The sequence below is a fragment of the Urocampus carinirostris genome, chromosome 6 (assembly GCF_059441175.1).
Source record: "Urocampus carinirostris isolate Australia breed hairy pipefish chromosome 6, RoL_Ucar_1.0, whole genome shotgun sequence".
In the NCBI taxonomy this organism is placed as follows: domain Eukaryota; kingdom Metazoa; phylum Chordata; class Actinopteri; order Syngnathiformes; family Syngnathidae; genus Urocampus; species Urocampus carinirostris.
Window position 1 is genome coordinate 1,647,592 of NC_142354.1, and position 19,790 is coordinate 1,667,381.

Sequence of the window (19,790 nt, forward strand, 5' to 3'; positions counted from 1 at the left end):
GCCGGTGTCGTGCCGAGAATTGTACCCCCACCGGGATTTGTCCCCCCTAGTGGGATCGCGCACCCAACCAGGGTGCAATTCTCGGCACAACGCCGGTAAGGCTAGAGGAAGGGGCGTGTGCGTGTTTATTAACATGTCATGGTGTGGAGACAAACAGACTGTTAAGAGGCACTGTTCACCTGACGTGGAGTTTTGGAAATGTCATTCCCATTGTCTCCCGAGGGAATTTACTGATGTCTATGATCGCTGTTTACATCCCCCTGAGAGCCTACCACACTGCAGCACTCGACGCACTCCATTACGCCATCAGTGTGCTGGAGACTGGTCACCCCGATGCTGTTTTGATAACCACCGGTGACTTTAACTAGTGCAATTTACGGACTGCATTTCCCAAATATTACCTACATGTGGACATTCCCAATGAGAACACACTCATCATGCATACAAGGCTTAACCTCGCCCCCATTTTGGACTGCCTGATCATATCTCTGCTAATGTACCCGGCCTACAGTCCAAAAACTGAAACAAACAAGATCATAAAATAAATTAGGACTTTATAGCCACAACAGACCGGGGTGTTTTTAAAGCTGCAGCCACTCTGGAAGACTCTTCTGTCAGTAGACAAGACTATGCTGAGTATGTTACTGGGTACATTAGCACTTGTGTTGATAACAACGTACCCACCATACGAGTCAGGAAGTTTGGAATGTCAAGCAAGATTCTTAGCAACTTCTACAGCTGCATCGTGGAGAGCATCCTGACCAGCTGCATCACCTTTTTGGCAGAATTACAGCCATGGATCGCAAACACCTGCAAAGAGTGGTTAAGAACGCTCAGAGGATCACCAGGAGTCCACTGCCCTCTCTGCAGAGCATATACCACCACATAGTCTAAAGGAGGGCTTCTTCAATCACCCATCCACACAAACTGTTAACACTTCTGCCCTCAGGACGGAGGTACAGGAGTGTGAAATGCAGGACAACCCATATAAAGAACTCTTTTTAACCTTCTACCATCAGACTCTAACAACTGCTGATCGAACAAAACACTACAGACACGTTCAGCATGCTACAGACACTTTATTACACCCCAGACACTTTGAACTTGACCATACTATTCCTGCACCACAGTCACTTCTGTCTTTTATCTATATTTTTATCTTATTGCCTAAACTAGTCAAGCCATTTTTATTTGTATAGCCCTTAATCACAAATAGTCTCAAAGGGCTTCACAAGATTACATATAAGAAGTTTAGGTTATTCATATGCTATAGAGTAAAAGTGAGTTTTAAGCTTAGACTTAAACATGTCCACTGAGGCAGCAGATCGGATCTCAGGGGGAAGAGCATTCCACAACACCGGATTGCAAGTCCCTCCTCCAAGCTCTCTCCAAGCCTGATATAACAGACCCCTCCCTCCTGTCCCTTAACTCCTCAATTGCGGCCTTCTCCCCATCCAAGAGCATCCGGCTTATTTGGGTCCCGGGTCACTGCAACCTCCCGGGTAACGACCTTGCAGACGAGCAGGCTAAATTAGGCTCGGCCCTCCCTTAACCTACCGCCCCGCTAGACCCAGAAACTCGCCTCGCCATTATTCGCAGGAGCTGCAAACCCCCCCCATCTATCCACCCACGTCTCATTTCTCTTACCTCTTCCCACCACAACCCGAAGGAAGAATCCCAGCTCTCAAAGAAAGACCTTGTCGATCTTATACGATTCCGGTCCGGTCATCACCCCTCCCTCCGAAGATGGCAACATTTGACGGGTAAATGTGAAAACGATCGGTGCCGTTTCTGCGGTGAGGACGAAGAATCGGCCGAGCATCTCTGGCTGCGGTGCCCTGCACTCCAGTCTGCCCGATACCACCGCCAGCTGGGATTCTCCTTCGGAGAACTACGGAGCCTCCCAAAAGAGACTTTAGCGCTACTGAGGAATATCCTTAGGCGCCTTGAGTGACTCAACAACAACACCGGTGCCCGGATGGAGAACGCTCTCGAACCAGCGGGACACTTCTTGGCTTTTGGGATCACCAGGACACCGGCGCTCTCAGAACGAAGGCTTAAATGAATGATTATTTTTAAGTTATGTATAATGCAAATGAGGAGAGTAAGGAACTACTTGTGTGTTTAGTTTGATAAGATGTTACACAGTGAGTGTCATTGAACATTCTACAATAAGAATGGAGAGATAAAGCACGGCGGCGCAGTGGTTAGCGCGTGTGCGGCACAGTTCTGAGGTCGTGGGAACCTCCTGCATGGGTTCAAATCCAGCTTACTGTGCGGAGTTTGTATGTTCTCCCCGCACTTGCGTGGGGTTTCTCCGGGCACTCCGGTTACCTCCCACATTCCAAAGACATGCATTTCAGGTGAATTGGCCCGGTCCAAATTGTCCCGAAGTGTGACTGAGCGAGTGAGTTGTCTGTCCCCGTGTGCCCTGCGATTGGCTGGCAACCAGTTCAGAGTGTCCCCTGCCCACTGCCCGATGATTGCTGGGATCGGCTCCAGCACCCCCGCGACCCCGATAAGCGGTGCAGCTAATGAGATGAGATGAGATGTATATATAAATATATAATCTTTTTCTTCATGCATTGTAGAGGTATTGGATCCAGACAACAAAATCAATTAATAATTTTCTTTTTCCTGGCCCCTCTGCCAATATCTTTAACACAATGCGGCCCCCCACTCAAAATGTTTGCCCACCCCTACCCTACAGCTTGAAATATTATAATTTGTTATTGCACTAGATCACTTTGAGGAACTCTAAAACTTCAAATTATTTTTGTTAGTGGCTTTTCCAACCTCTTATCTTTACTCAAGTTGCAGGGAAGCTGGAACTCATCCAAGCGAACATTGGGGAACGGGCACGGGACAATCCGAACCCGTTGCCAGCTCATCCAAGAGTCACTAATCAACCTGCCATGCATATTTCTGAATGTGAAAGGAAAAGGGATTTCCGAGAGAAAACCCACACAAGCACAGGCAGAACATGGAAACTCAAACTGGGATTGAACCTGGGAACAGTGAGGCAGACGTCCTAACCCAGATTATATTATTATATGTTGTGGCCAGGGCGGCACGGCAGCGCAGTGGTTAGTGCGTGTGCGGCACAGTTCTAAAGTCTTGGGAACCTCCTGTGTGGGTTCAAATCCAGCTACCGGACTTCCTGTGCGGAGTTTGTATGTTCTCCCTGTGCTTGCGCGGGCTTCCCCCGGGCACTCCGGTCTCCTCCTACATTCCAAAGACATGCATTTCAGGTGGATTGGCCGGTCCAAATTGTCCCTAGGTGTGAATGAGCGAGCGAGTTGTCTGTCCCGGTGTGCCCTGCGATTGGCTGGCAACCAGTTCAGGGTGTCCCCCGCCCAATCCCCGCTGGGACGGGCCCCAGCACTCCCGCGACACTACTGAAGATAAGCGGTGCAGCTAATGAGATGAGATGTTGTGGCCATTTTAACATCTTTGTGTGAGAGTGAATGTGGAAACTAATCTTGAATTAATCTTGTATTTTTATCTTTTCAATATTCGTATAATTCTTATGGATATAGTTTCTTAGTTTGAATTTTTTTGCTGGCAACTGTGTGGACAGCAAAGTAAGAATTTCATTGTGCAGGGAAACATGTTTTTTACTGTGCATATGACAATAAACACTTTGAATTTAATTGAGCACATTTCTTTGTGCATTTTCTCATGAGTTTGATGTTTTCAATTAAGTGGAATATGTAAACGAGGCTCCTCCATGATCTGCTACCTTATCGTGGTGGAGGAGTTTGTGTGTCCCAATTATCCTAGAAGCCATGTTGTCGGGGGCTTTAAGCTCCTGGTAGGTTCACCCATGGCAAACAGGTTCTAGGTGAGTGGCCAGACAGAACGTAGAGCAGAAGACTCCTTATGAAGAGAAAAAACGTTGGTCCACAATTTCCCTCGCCCGGACGCGAGGAGCCAGGCCTGGAGTTGGGGTCCGCTGGCGAACGCCTGGTGGCCTTTGCTCACGGACTCCGGCTGGGCTCGTGGGTCCCTCTTCCCATTGGCTCACCACCTGTAGGAGGGGCCAAAGGGGTCGGGTGTGTAGAGAGCTGGGTAGCGGCCAAGGGAGGGGTCCTTGGCGCGACGATCCCCGACTACAGAAATTGGCTTTTGGGACATGTTGGGAATGTTACCTCTCTGGCAGGGAGGGAGCCCGAGTTGGTGTGTGAGGTTGAGAAGTTCCGGCTAGATATAGTCTGTGGTTGGACTTTCTTCCACTCTGGAGTTGCCCGTGGTGAGAGGTGCTGAGCCGGTGTGGGCATATTAGTTGCTCCACGGCTCAGCGCCTATACGTTGGGGTTCACCCCGGTAGACGAGAGGGTAGCCTCCCTCCGCTTTCGGGTGGGGTGAGGGGTCCTGAATGTTGTTTGTGCTTACCCACCCTTCTTGGAGTCCTTGTAGGGTGTGCTTGAGAGCACGTCCCCTGGGGACTTCCTCGTACTGCTGGGAGACTTCAACGCTCACGTGGGCAATGACAGTGAGACCTGGAGGGACGTGATTGGGGTGAACGGCCCCCCTGACCTAAACACGAGTGGTGCTTGGTTATTGGACTTCTGTGCCCGTCATGGTTTGTCCATAATGAACACTATGCTCAGACATAAGGGTGTCCATATGTGCACTTGGGACCAGGACACCCTAGGCCGTAGTTCGATGATCGACTTCGTCGTCGTTTCGTTGGACCTGCGGCCGCATATTCTGGACACTCGGGTGAAGAGAGGGGCGGAGCTGTCAACAGATCACCACCTGGTAGTGAGTTGGCTCCGATGGTGGGGTAAGATGTCTGTCTGACCCGGCAGACCCAAGCGTGTTGCGAGGGTCTGTTGGGAACGGCTAGCAGAATCTCCTGTCAGAAGAAGTTTCAATTCACACCTTCGGTAGAACTTTGCCCATGTCCCGAGGGAGGCGGGGGACATTGAGTCCGAGTGGACCATGTTCCGCGCCTCCATTGTCGAGGCGGCTGATCGAAACTGTGGCCGTAAGGTAGGTGGTGCCTGCCGCGGCTGCAACCCTCAGAGCCGTTGGTGGTTACCGGCGGTGAGAGGTGCCGTCAAGCTGAAGAAAGTCTTATCGGGCCTTCCTGGCCTGTGAGACTCTGGAAGCAGCTGGCAGGTATCGGCTGGCCAAGCTGAATGCGGCTTCAGCGGTTGCCGAGGCAAAAACTCGGGCATGGGAGGAGTTTGGCAAGGCCATGGAAGCAGACTTCCGAACGGCTTCGAGGAAATTCTGGTCCACCATTCGGCGTCTTAGGGGGGGAAACGGTGTGCCATCGACACTGTGTATAGTGGTGATGGGGCGCTGCTGACCTCGACCCGGGACGTTGTGAATCGGTAGGCGTAGTACTTCGAAGACCTCCTCAATCCCACCAACACGTCTTCCTCTGGGGAAGCAGAGTCGGAGGACTCGGAGTTGGGCTCTCGTATCTCTGGGGTTGAAAGCACCGAGGTGGTCAAAAAGCTCCTCGGTGGCAGGGCCCCAGGGGTCGATGAGATCCGCCCGGAGTTCATTAAGGCTCTGGATGTTGTGGGCGTGTCATGGTTGACACGCCTCTGCAACATCGCGTGGACATCGGGGACAGTGCCTCTGGACTGGCAGAGGGGGGTGGTGGTTCCCCTCTTTAAGAAGGGGGGTGGGGGGGGAGTGTGTTACAACTACAAGGGAGTCACACTTCTCAGGCTCCCTGGTAAGGTCTATTCAGGGGTACATTCATAAGTCGGGCAATGGCTGTAGGTACGATCGTTCGCAAGTTGAATTTGTTCGTAACTTTCTTCAGTGCTATATTTTGTATGTTTAAGGTTTATATAAGTTTGTTTAAGGCTTGTATAAGTTACCTGTATTGTATTGTTACAATAAAAATGTCAAAGTTCTTAGCACGCTGGAGATCATATAAAGTAAGACCTCGGTTATCGCGGTTAATGGGGACCAAAACCACCCGCGATAAGTGAAAATCCGCAAAGAAGCAATGCCACTTCAAAAAGAAAAAAAAAATTCTCATCTCATCTCATTATCTGCACCGCTTATCCAGATTATTCATGAGTGAGCCCCTATCCCGCGGCGTGGGTACTTTCGGGCGCGATACGCACGACACCGCGACAAGGCGAGCGGGCCGGCCTATCGGAAGCACAGCAGAATGCGCGTTCACACGAGGGGGGGAGGATTTTGTACGGGAGTCGGATTTGGGCACAAAACCGGCGCGCGGTTTTGGTGCGGTTTCCGCTTCACCGCCCCCTAAGCCCACATACACATGAACTAGGAAGAGGAAGCGGATTATTTTTCTTCCGGGTGGATGCTGGGTGGCCTCTCTCAACACCAGCTGCGGAAAGAAGCACTACAGTAATGTCCTGTATTCGGAAAAAGGTGCACACAATACAAAATCTAACTTACAGCAATGTCTGGATATTTTTTGACATCCCCCCAAAAAAGTTCATATCAACCGTTTTTCGCAAGTCGAATGGTCGTAGGTAGGAGAGCGTCTGTATTTAGGAATTTGACGAATATAGGTATCAGCGTATTAACTTATTTGACTGGCCGATTATTTAAGCTCTCTAAAGCAGCACAGCTCTCTCCATTGGTCCGACTTCTCCCCTCTCCTATGGCGAGCCAGAATAAATCATCCAAAGAGTCGGATCCAGCTACGGGTAGTATTTTTGATTTACCCCAGGAAGAAAGCCTACAGGGGGTACAAGTCAACTCACTTAATCAATGCATGTCCGAAAGACAAAAATTGCTCAAGTTTCTCAAACTCCACTTGAGTTCTAAAGCAAGAAGTCTAGGGCTGCAACAACGAATCGCTAAAATAAATAAAAATCGACAATTAAAGGGTGGCCGATGAATTTACTCATCGAGTTGTGTCACACGATCTATGCACAACTTGCCATGTTAATTCACAAAGAGTGCACGGAGTTTTGTTGTGACGTCGAGGGGACAAGCATATTTTGCTGTGTGATGCCCTTTTGATCTGGCAACGAACTAGTGGTCGCATTTTGGTCCGGCACAGGGCTCCTCAAGACCCAATATAGAAGCACAAGGTCCTCTTGATCCGACTAAGTACTGTACTCCCATTTTGCTCCAATGTTGCCTTTTATTTATTTTTTTATTTATTTTTTTTGCACTTCTTAATAAAATCTTACATATTTGCACCAGTGTATAGCAAACATGTATATATATTTTTTGTTTTTTGTTAATCTATTTGACAAACCAGTGTTTTAACAGCTTAAGGCAAGTTAAATTCAAGACTTTTTAAGAGGTTTAATGCCTTTTGAAATCAAATTTAAGACCAAGTCTTCAAATAAAACCGCAATAGTGACAAACAAGCCAAAAAAACAAATAATTTTTAGCACGTAATACTTTGTGCCTCGTACACATTACCTGACACAGCTTTTAGCCATGGCAAAAACGTTGGTCGGACAGCCACTTCTCATTGAATGTACACTTTGCCATGGTCCACAGTAAAATGTTGTCAGAAGTTGTTATGTGTATTTGTGGGTACACCAAGAACACGCGTCCAACTGAAACCATATTCTATTTATCTATCTGTCCAAAACTTCAATATTTGAATAAAGAAGAGAAAATCAAAAATGTCTCATCTCATCTCATTAGCCGTACCGCTTATCCTCAGTAGGGTCGCGGAGGGCTGGAGCCCATCCCAGCAATCATCGGGCAGTGGGCAGGGGACACCCTGAACTGGTTGCCAGCCAATCGCAGGGCACACAGGGACAGACAACTCATTCGCTCATTCACACCTAGGGACAATTTGGACCGGCCAATTCACCTGAAATGCATGTTTTGGAACGTGGGAGGAAACCGGAGTGCCCGGAGGAAACCCACGCAAGCACGGGGAGAACATACAAACTCCGCACAGGAAGTCTGGAGCTGGATTTGAACCCACGACAGGTTCCCATGACATGAACTGTGCCGCACAAGCGCTAACCACTGCGCCGCCGTGCTGCCCCCAAAATCAAAAATGTGTATTTTGTAAATCAGATTCATCAATCACTTATCGAGAAAACCTGAAACATGAAAGGCTTCAGAGACATCGTCAACGTGACACCAACCGACACAGTGTGACATGCAAATGTTTTTTGTTTCTCTTCTCTTAAGCCCAAAGTCAAATACAGAAGAGGGGAAAAAAAACACGCCGGGAAGGGAATAAAGGTGCAAAACAAAGGAGCTATCGCAATAAGGAAGCAACAGCTGACTTTTTTTTTAACAACCTTGCTACGTGCAAAGACTAACAGCACTATAGTACATTTATTTCTACAGTCAAGGAGTGTTCATTTCTACCTTGTACAGGGCGTAATAGGAAAAGAAGCATGAAACCCGAAATGTTTGTGCTCATGTAACTGAATACATGAGTTGTTCCTGTAGAGAGAAGGCCATACCATACACCTTGACAATAAAAATAATTTGACTTTTATGCTGCACAACTTGTCTGATCCACTTAGAGATGTTTCTGCTCCAGCTGTGTTTAAATAAACTAGGGCTGAAACTAATGATTATTTTAAGAAAAGATGAATCGGTTGATTATTTTTTAGATGAATTGAATTTTTAAAACACACATTTTAAAAGTCCTCCTCTTTATTCATATATTGAAGTTTTGGACGGATAAAAATAGTGCACAATGCAACAGAATTTTCAATAATATAAAACAGTAAAAAAATGAGCCTGTCAAATAACACTAGGAAAATAAAACATGCTATTCACCTGCAAACATGTATGATTCTATTTTCCTACCTCCTTATCCAATAATCGAATAACATTTGGAACAAAAGCGAAGAAAGAGCAAGAAGTTTTAGTTTATGTCTGGCAAAAAATTTTATCGGCAATTAAATAAAAAATTAAATGTTTTAAAACTCTGTCAACAATTATTTTTTTTGTGCGGCAGTAGCTCAGGAGGTAGAGCGCTCGTCTTGGGATCAAGAGATCTCAGTTCGAATCCCGGCTTGTCCGTGTTACATGCCGAAGTGTCCTTGGGTAAGACACTGAACCCCTAATACCCCCAATAAGCAAGTTAGCGTCTTACATGGCTGCAATACAAGGCCGCTATTGGGAAATGTGAAGCACACTGTAAAGCGCTTTGGGAAGTCATTGACTTGAAAAGCGCTATATAAATTCAGGTCATTTCACTTAAATATTTGAGTATGATAAACGTTTTCATCCATCCATCCATTATCTGCACCGCATATCCTCAGTAGGGTCACAGGGGGTGCTGGAGCCCATCCAAGCTATCTTTGGGCAGTGGGCAGGGGACACCCTGAACTGGTTGCCAGCCAATCGCAGGGAACACAGGGACAGACAATTCGCTCGCTCAGTCACACCTAGGGACAATTTAGACCGGCCAATTAACCTGACATGCATGTTTTTGGAATGTGGGAGGAAACCGGAGTGCCTGGAGGAAACCCACGCAAGCACTGGAAGAACATGCAAACTCCACACAGGAGGTTCGATCTCACAACCTCAACTTCACAACGAGATCTAATGCACCTTTTTGCATTGATGTAACGTGCTTAGTAAATCATAAATCGTGCAACACGACAAATCATTGGGAATGTAAGTTGCCAACACCTTTAATAATCGATTTTATCGATTTGTTGTTGCAGCCCTAAAACAAACTGAATAGACTTACGCGACCTTACAGCTCACAATGCCTGTCCTTTTAAGAATCTTAAAAACTGCAATTATATACATACATATAAGGTATATATATATATATATATATATATATATATATATATATATACATTATATATAATTGTATATAATTGCTCTGGTGGTAATTTGACAAACTTTCTTAATTGGCAAAGCAATAAAAATATTTACTACTTTAATGACTATAAATGAATGTTACACTTGTAGTATACAATCAACATACTTAAATAAAATCACAATAAAGTCTGGGGCTAAAATAAGGATGTAAGATAATTACAATAAAATCAAGTAAGTCCACCGAAATGCTATAAAACAATCATCGTTCACACGATTGACAGTAATCGTGTCAAATGGGGATAATGATTCAAATTGAATCTTTTCTTCCGGCGCCGTCACGAATGGCAGCCACTCCAGCAGCTCCCGTGTTATTTTCGATTGTTCTCGATTGTTCTCAGCTCAGGGATGCTGCTGGAAATGTGAATTTCCCTTCGGGGATGAACAAAGTATCTATCTATCTATCTATCTATCTATCTATCTATCTAATCTTAGCCTGGTTTTTAGCCATAAGAGCAACTTAAACCCAGCTGAGTAGCCCATGGACTGGTTCTGAAAATAGCCAAACAGTGATGGGTCATAGTGATTTTTAAAATCAGAATCACCTTCATTATCATTGTATTTCTACAAGGAGATTACAGTTGCACTCCAGTTGGCAAAAAATATATACGTTGCTAGTTTGAAAAAAGAATTTCAAACTGGTAAGCCATCAAACTAATCATTAACAAAAAAAGAGTTCTCAGGTTTCATAAGGTTGGTGACCCGAGCTGTAGAGAATAAATCACCATAGTGCCTGAGCAAAGCAATATTTAATCTACTTTCATGCAACCGACTTGAGACTAAATTCAGGCAAAATAATAATGATCCCTGATCTTGATTTTGTAAAATGATACCCCTGTTAATTTGTCTGCGGTTAGACAGCGCAGTCTTTAATAAATGAGTGAAATGTTTGCAGTTCTTGGCGATCAGCATAGCGACCTCGTAGATCGCCTTGGTAGCATTTTTAATTTGACTCGCAGGGTCTTGTGAAAAACCACTGTTGTGCTTCAAATACGGCTTTCAATTGCTAACCTTTTCACAGTGTTTGTATCCAATTAGCTTTTGTGTGGCAGGGCCTCTTGATATTATGTATTTTGAAAACAGCCACAGTCTCTAGGCAAATTAGGCAGACGTAGTTTTTTCGGATTTTGGTGAGAAAATACTCCAATATCCACTTGTCCTGAGAGCAGTGGCCCTCACAATCAACTTTCATTTTTTTATTTACAGTTGACATGGAAATAGGGTGGGCTAAAATATGCACAAGCCAAGGGAAAAGTGCCAACATCAGGTGAAATGGTGTCTTTTTTTGGGGTACAAATTTATTTTATACTGCAGACATTTTTGGCGGGCTGCATGATATGTCATGACAGAGGCCACGGGCCAGTAAATATTTTATCAGAGGCTGTAACTGGTCCCCGGGCCGGACTTTGGACATGCCTGACCTAGTCCCATTCATCGAACAAATATAACTCGAGTTGTCCCAGCCAATCCCAGATCTAAGTCCTAAGTCCAACTAAGTCCTAAATCACTGGGGGAAAACCTCTTCTGTTCTGAAAATTACAGTTGGCATGTTTTGTTCATATTCAATTCCATCAGTCTAAAAAAATGTGGTGCAAGCAACTCTTGTCCGACCATATTATTTTGTAGTTGGTTCGATGGGTGTAACCAGCCTGTTGTCGGGGAGCACCTACACGTTCAACCCAAGCACCCCCAAAAACATAGCATTTAAAAACCTTTTTTAAAAATGTGAATTTCCCTACGGGGATGAATAAAGTATTTATCTATCCATCTAAATAAAGCTCTCATCAGTTGACCACATTATCATCACATTGTGATGGAGTATCTCTAAACTATTTATCATTGTAAAAAAAGTCATGAACTTGAGAGATAAATAACTTATTAGACTCCAATAAGTTCCTTGATTCTTCTGTATGTGTGTGTGTACTCCAGTGGCGTCACCAGACATAAGTCGCAGGGAGGGGCGGCATATTAAATGTATAAAGGGGCACAGCTATTATTAACCCCCCCAAACATCTTTTATACAGCACTTATGCACATTAAACATAACCGACAGCACATTCAGCAGCAACTTACACCACGTTCCATTATTTAATACAATAGACATCCAGCTCCATTCTAGACGCTTTTTCTCCCTTGTGATTGGTCAATATGCATATTTTTCCATGCATTCTGTGTTGTTGACTTTAAATTAGTTGAGTATGTAAAAGGTTAATTTGTTTTGTATTATAACACTTCTGATTAAAACTAAGTTTGTGTGAAATATTTAAGGCTGGCGTCCTTCAACATCTGCAAAAAGCTCCTGCAAATGTTCTATGAGACTGTTGTGGCAAGCGCCTTCTATGCGGCAGCATATTGGGGAGGCAGCGCTAAGACGAAGGATGCCATTCGTCTTAATAAACTGGTGAGGAAAGCAGGCTCTTTTGTGGGCACAGAGCTGGACAGCCTGACAACTGTAGCTGAGAGACGGGCACTGAAAAAGCTGCGGACAATCATGGACATTTCATCACATCCACTACACAGCATCATCTCCAAACAGAAGAGCAGCTTCAGCGACAGACTGCTGTCACCGTTTTGTTCCACGGACAAACTGAGGAGATCATTTCTTCCTCATGCCATGAGGCTCTTTAACTCCACCAGGGGGAGTAAAAGACCACATTAAACCTCACCCCCACATTTGCATATTACCCGATTTTCATTACAGCGTGTATTTTATGCAGCACTATTTAAATGCACTATACAGTAAGACCTCGGTTATTGCGGTTAATGGGGACCAAAACCACCCGCGATAAGTGAAAATCCGCGAAGTAGCGGCCGCAACTTCAAAAAAAAAAAAAAAAAAGTTTTTTTTTTGGTTTGTTTTTGTTTTTTTTGTTTTAATTATTCTTTTTTTTAGACCCGGTTAATGGGGAACAAAACCACACACAAAAAGTGAAAATTTGCAAAGTAGCGACGACCCTTCAAAAAAAAAAAAATCTCATCTCATCTCATTTTCTGCACGGCTTCACGACAGGGTTTTTATTTGTGCCGCACCGTGGGTGCCGTTCGGTCGCTCCGCGAGCGAGCCCCTAACCCGCGGCGCGCTTTCTTTCGGGCGCGATACGCATGACACCGCGACAAGCCGAGCGGGTCGGGCGCTTGGGGCGGAGGCCGCTGTTAGCGGCCCACGCGCGCGCTACACGGCCCTCGATGGCTCCGGAGTTATGCCGAGAAATGCATCCCTACCGAGAATTGCATCCCCTGTCACGAGCACGCACATGTCACTCCTGCTACTACAACCACTTCTCGGCAGGGATGCATTTCTCGGCATAACACCGTGCTCGGGTCGTCGGCCGAGGGGGATTCCCCAATTACGGGGGTCCCGCGCACGTCCACCGCCTTTCACCCGCCGTGCGCGGACGGCCGCCTGTCGTTGTTGTTGTTGTTGAGTCACTCAAGGCGCCTAAGGATAATCCTTAGTAGCGCTAGACTCGCTTGTGGGAGGCTCCGTAGTTCTCCGAAGGAGAATCCCAGCTGGCGGTGGTATTGGGCAGACTGGAGTGCAGGGCGCCGTGGCCAGAGATGCTCGGCCGGTTCTTCGTCCTCACCGCAGAGACGGCACCGATCGTCTTCGCATTTTCCCGTCAAATGTTGCCATCTTCGGAGGGAGGGGTGCTGACCGGACTGGAATCGTTTAAGATCGACAAGGTCTTTCTTTGAGAGCTGGGATTCTTCCTCCGGGTTGTGGTGGGAAGAGGTAAGAGAAATGAGACTTGGGTGGGTAGATGGGGGGATTTGCAGCTCCTGCAAACAATGGCGAGCCGAGTTTGTGGGTCTAGCTGGGGAGAAGGTTGAGGGAGGGCCGAGCCTAATTTAGCCTGCTCGTCTGCAAGGTCGTTACCCGGGAGGTTGCAGTGACCTGGGACCCAGATAAGCCGGATGCTCTTGGATGGGGAGTTGGAGCAAGTCCAGTGCGGGGATTTGTTGTACCGGCTGACCTTAGTGCAGGATCTGTGTGCCCAGTTATCACAGGAGTCGCACTGAAAGGGAGATTTTGCACAGGAGTCGGATTTGGGCAAAACACCGGCCGCCTTATCCAGCGTCCGCTGACGTTCCGCCGCAAAAAGTTAAAATCTGCGGAGTAGCGACGCCCCTTCAAAAAAGAAAAAAAAACATTTTTTTTTTTTTAACCATTACAGACCGCGAAGCTCTGAAACCGCGAACGTCGAACAGCGAAGTAGCGAGGTCCCACTGTATCAACACGTTATAAATAGAGTCGAGGTGGCGGCGCGCGAGAGTGCAGCGGCTTCAGGCTCTCCAGTTCGTCTTTTGGTTTTCAGTGTTCTTTCATGCCTCATATTTTCCCTTCGACTCCTTTTACAACTACAATAACATCCACAACATCCTGAGGGATATGCAGAGACCACCGGATCTCCCTGGGTGATCTGCCTGCTGACAACGACGGAGCCAAAGTAAAAGGCTCCCGATCGGGCCTAGGCTAAGAAGGCGACCACACAGACCAGCACTTCCAAGCATGTTCCTGACCAACGCCAGATCCATCGTTCATAAAACGAGTGAATTTGAGCTGCGGATCGCTACCAACAGCTTCGTCCGAAATTGTAATATTTTTGTCATCAGGGAGTCTTGGCTTCCCCGACGCCGCAGTCCAACTAGCAGGACGCACGCTTCACCGGCACGACCGAGATGGAGACTCCGGTAAAAACAGGGGTGGGGGACTATGCGCTGCAATAACAGCCGAATCATTTACACACACTGCTCACTCGATATAGAGTTTCTAGCGGCATCGTGTAGACCAGGGGTGGCCAACCATTCAGCGACTAAGAGCCAATTTTTCGTCTGTGTTACTACAAAGAGCCACATCATAGATGTTGACGGGGGCGAGTTGATTATTTTTTTTTTTTGTTACTAAAAAGCCACATTATACACATAAACATCTTTTAATCATGTACGCACGCATACACAATTCTCTACTCGACTAGATCTGATGAAAATAACCACACCAACATGATAATATCAATAATTTTCAACAGTTAACATTGTGAGCACTGTTCCAGATCCATTATCAACTTGAGGTCTGAGAGCTTGGGATAGTCCTTGTCCTTCTCTTCCATGAACAGTTTCACTGGATCCAAAAGCTCAAAGAAGCGAGAGAGTACCTGGCTTTTTGACAGCCACCTCACAGTGCAGTGCAGCGGCAGGTCACCTAGAAGCCCTTGGTCCAATTCAGCGATGATATTCCTGAATATCCTTAAGCGCATGTGTGCAGATGAAGTTGACGATTTCCATCACAGGTTTCATGACGTTGTCAAATTTGAGTGATTTAGACACGAGTTGCTCCCTGTGGATGATGCAGTGGAAATCCCAAAAGTCTGGAAATGTTTGATCAGCTTTGTACAGCCCCACAAGCCCGTTCATTGATCCGATGATGGCTGGCGCTCCATCCGTAGCTCTTGCAGTTAGTTTGTTTGCAGGTCAGTGTGCAACTGTTATTCAACAGCTGCATTAATATCGGATATTCTTCGTTCCATACTGTGGCGAGACAGTTTAACATCTGATTTGCTCTGTTTTAGTTTGTTGTCTACAGGAGCCAAGATTTCAAAGGCGTCAATGACGCATTTTTAATTAATTCCCTTTCGTTGTATAGCTTTTTAGCCCGTGCTATGTTCCAAGCGTTACGGTCTCAGAGTATTTCATAATTTTTTTGAAAGAATGCAACTGTTTTTCTGCCTTGCTTTTCGTAGTCAACAACTTTTTCTTACTAAGTAAATGGGAATCAACACTCCTGAACAGAGTCGAATGATCCTAAATCACATTAAGTGAAATGAAAATAATAAACAATATAAAATAACCTACCGGACACTCAGCACCCCCAAAGCTCTGAACCTAAAATCGCCCCTGATTTGTTCTGTACTGTAAATCTGCCTGTATATTTGAAAACAGTCTATAATTATAATAATTATAAGTTCTAAGTGTGTTATTTGTCCATGCAGTTTGGCGTGAGTGCACGTTGTCAGGACTGTTCCGAAGTGAGCGAGCGAGACAGCACGTCAAAAGGTTAAAGCGGGCCAATAGGGGCGTTAGCGCGTGCTAAACCGGTGCTAATATATGTTAACGCGGCTAGCTAAAAGCTAGTGATTTGGCTTAGTTTGAGCGAACCTACCTGTTCGGTTGTCTTCCAGCACTCTAGATGATTTACCACGGCCGGTGTGGCTGGGTAGCAAAAATAAAACGAACCCAGTGGGTTTCCATCCAAGTAAATGAAGCAGCAAGTGAACTGGTGCGGTTCCTGTGTTAGCCCCGTTAGGACGAACAATGCAGCAACGGAAGTATGCGGCGGCTCCCCGGCGGGCTGGTTGCCGCACCACACTGACTGCAGCGCACGCTGGCTGGGATAGTTTTTTCCCTTATCAGCGCCTTAGAAGATCTAACGGCGTCCAATTCGAACGTAAATCACCAGTGGTTTATCTGAAATCTCTTCCGAAGTGGGACAACTCAGATTGGGAATTTGTATGCGTATGAACTGACTCAAAATGATTTAAAGGGACAGTGTTGACAGTTTTCGTGTGACGTCACGCACATCCCAAAATGTAAACAGTCGGACATTATGGATGTGTCCACCAGATACTGTTTGATTTTGTCATGGGTCTACACTAATTTTGTTGTATGTTTAAATGAAAGTGGGAGGTTTTTTTTCAACCAGTGTGCCAGGCATCAAATGCCCAATTATTATCACGCCCCAATTTTACTTTTTTGTACATCACTGTTTTCAGTGTTTTCAGGGGCGTTTTCACAATTCACGTTTACACTTGTATGTTTTAGTATATTTGTTGTTGCACTGAAAAGTCGATATTTTCATTTGACCTTTTTGTCATGTCATGCAGGATTCCAGTTTAAAGTTGCTAAGAATAGAAAAAGTATAAAGTTAAAAGTTCACTGCAGAGTGAAAAAAAAGTGTTATTGTAATATAATGGAACTATAGTAATAAGAGTTTTTTTTTAAACAAAAAACATGTTCATTTATTTTGAACAGATTACATAGTGTCCGTAATATACCAGCTCAGTAGCCTAGATGGTAAGGCGCCCGCTTTGAGACTGGGAGGTTCGGGTTCGCGCCCCGGCCGAGTCATTCCTAAGACTTAAAAAGTGGTCGGCGGCGCCCTCTCTTGGCTGCGGCTGCATCGGGTCAGATGCAATCGACATTTCGTTCTGTGTACATTGTTACACAGAATGACAATACAAGGAAATTATTATTATTATTATTATTATTATATACTGAACAAAGGGGTCACCCAAAAACCTTTTCCTTCTTTTTTACTTTTTACTTTTTTTCCCTTCCTTTGTTTCTTTCCCCTCCTTGCTTTTTCGTGCCGTTTTTTTCCCTTTTTTTTCCTGTTTTTCTTGTATTTCATGCTCGTTTTCTTCTTTTTTCTGTTTTTAATTTTTTCTTTTATTTTTTCTTTTCTTTCTTTTTTACTAGCATTTTTTTTCCTGCTTTTCCTCTTTTTTTGTTTTTGCTTTTGTCACGAGGTGGAGTGGAAGGGGGCTGTCACGAGGCGTGGTGGAGTGGAAGGGGTGACCAGACCGGAACGGAGGCAGGAGGCAGGAAGGGAGAACTCAATTGCGTAATGATCCAAAACTTTTATTCACCAAAATAAAAGTTGTCCAAAACTCTGGGACATGACAAAACAAACAGTTGTTTCTTCCAATGCAACTAAACAGGACAAGACATAACAGAACGGACAATGTTTAAAACTAAAACAGGACAAGGCATAACAGACCGGGGAATGTGTATATAATGAGCCAGCCCCCGCAAAGCCCACAATCCAGCCTTAAATAGCAGACACATGATTAGTTGAACTGCTTCAGCTGGTGCCCAGGGGGCGGGGCAGACCGGTCGCCAAGGCGACCATGACAGAGCCCCCCCTTTAAGGGACAGCTCCCGAGGTCCCAAAAAGAAAAAATAACTACCTCGCGCCCCGGAATGGTTCGACGCTCACGATTGGGGCAACCCCGCTCCCTCCTCCGAACACGCAGGAACGGGGAGAGGCAGGGGCCATCTGCGTCGGGCGGATCGGAATCGGCGCTCGGCAGGGGGGGTCCGGCAGGCAAACTGGACAGGCGAAAACAGACAGGCAGAACCGGCGAGAACAGGACAGGTAAACAAGGGAGTCGGACAGGCAGATTCAGGGGAGTCGGACTCAGGACAGGCAGATTCAGAAGGGTCGGACTCAGGACAGGCAGATTCAGAAGGGTCGGACTCAGGACAGGCAGATTCAGAAGGGTCGGACTCAGGACAGGCAGATTCAGAAGGGTCGGACTCAGGACAGGCAGATTCAGAAGAGTCGGACTCAGGACAGGCAGATTCAGAAGAGTCGGACTCAGGACAGGCAGATTCAGAAGAGTCGATTCAGACAGGACAGGCAGATTCAGAACAGGCGATTCAGACAGGACAGGCAGATTCAGAACAGGCGATTCAGACAGGACAGGCAGATTCAGAACAGGCGATTCAGACAGGACAGGCAGATTCAGAACAGGCGATTCAGACAGGACAGGCAGATTCAGAACAGGCAAGACAGGACAGGCGGAATCAGAACAGGCAAGACAGGACAGGCGGAATCAGAACAGGCAAGACAGGACAGGCGGAATCAGAACAGGCAAGACAGGACAGGCGGAATCAGTACAGGCAAGACAGGACAGGCGGAATCAGTACAGGGAAGACAAGACAGGCGGAATCAGTACAGGCAAGACAGGACAGGCGGAATCAGTACAGGCAAGACAGGACAGGCGGAATCAGTACAGGCAAGACAGGACAGGCGGAATCAGTACAGGCAAGACTGCAGGCAGGCCGGAGAGTCGAACAGGACAGGCAGGCCGGAGAGTCGAACAGGACAGGCAGGCCGGAGAGTCGAACAGGACAGGCAGGCCGGAGAGTCGAACAGGACAGGCAGGCCGGAGAGTCGAACAGGACAGGCAGGCCGGAGAGTCGAACAGGACAGGCAGGCCGGAGAGTCGAACAGGACAGGCAGGCGAAAACAGGACAGGCGGAGTCGGACTGGCAGGCAGCGGAGTCGGAGTCGGACTGGCAGGCAGCGGAGTCGGAGTCGGACTGGCAGGCAGCGGAGTCGGAGTCGGACTGGCAGGCGGCAGAGTCGGAGTCGGACTGTGTAAAAGCTGATCATATTTAGTTAATTGTGTATTTCTCTGTCTTCTATGTTACAAATAATCCTGATGAGCTTGACTTAAATTACAACTCATTTTGTACTATTTTTGAACTGAAAGATATATATGACGTCCTTGGTTATACCTACGCATGTGTGACGTCATTGATACTTTCTGCGCATGTGCACGCTTTTGAACAAAACCCGGCTGCAGCGCGGGAAACTTGTGAGACTTTTGTATTAGTCTACCCACTGCGCAGTGAATAAATTCTAAAACTACATTTGCCTCTCTTACTGATCACTTCAGTTTTAACCTATTACGAAAATATTATCCCTAACATTTTGGTGCCGAAACCCGGGACGGTACGTAGTGTTTTGAAGTTGAAAACGAAGAAAACAATCCATTCTACCGGTTGGTCTAGAACAAAGGAAACCGTTTGTTCTTTTTCGAGATCAGCTTCAAAGTTAGCGGCACCGTCAACGAACCAGGATGAAGTGATCGGTAAGAGATGCATTTGTAATATAAAAATTTGGAATAATTCTAAGAACGAAGCCATTTTTATAAAAAGATAAAGTTGAATTGGCCACAGAGGGACAAAGTAGTGTTGGACGGGCGCCAAAAGTGGGCTTGAAAAGCCATTACAAAACCTTAGCTAAGTAAATACCCAAAAGGAATCAGAATAAAATACGAAGTATTTTAAATACTCAAACTTTTTGTTTGAGACGGAATTGGATTGCCTTGGGACGGAAAAAGTCGACACTAATCTAGCCGTGGGGGGAGGAGAAGGGGAAAAGAAAAGTAAGAAAGGGGGAGGGTTATAGACACGACCCCCACTTTTCCCTTTGTCCTTTTTAAAAT

At 46.1% G+C, this 19,790-nt stretch overlaps 1 protein-coding gene across 9 annotated transcripts in view; it reads right to left on the minus strand.

Moving 5' to 3' along the window:
• The window catches only part of pik3c2b (phosphatidylinositol-4-phosphate 3-kinase, catalytic subunit type 2 beta), a 117,300-nt gene extending 101,007 nt beyond the window's left edge, over positions 1-16,293 (minus strand). For 6 of the 9 annotated variants that reach the window (XR_015850660.1, XM_088337432.1, XM_088337431.1 and 3 more), the window contains exon 1: positions 15,935-16,293. The gene's annotated coding sequence lies outside the window, so the exon portion shown is untranslated. Of the gene's footprint in view, positions 1-684; positions 811-13,751; positions 13,907-15,627; positions 15,783-15,934 lie in introns of those variants that run through there. The other 3 variants (XM_088337427.1, XM_088337428.1, XM_088337429.1) reach the window with 3 other exon arrangements.
• Positions 16,294-19,790: the final 3,497 nt, after the last annotated feature.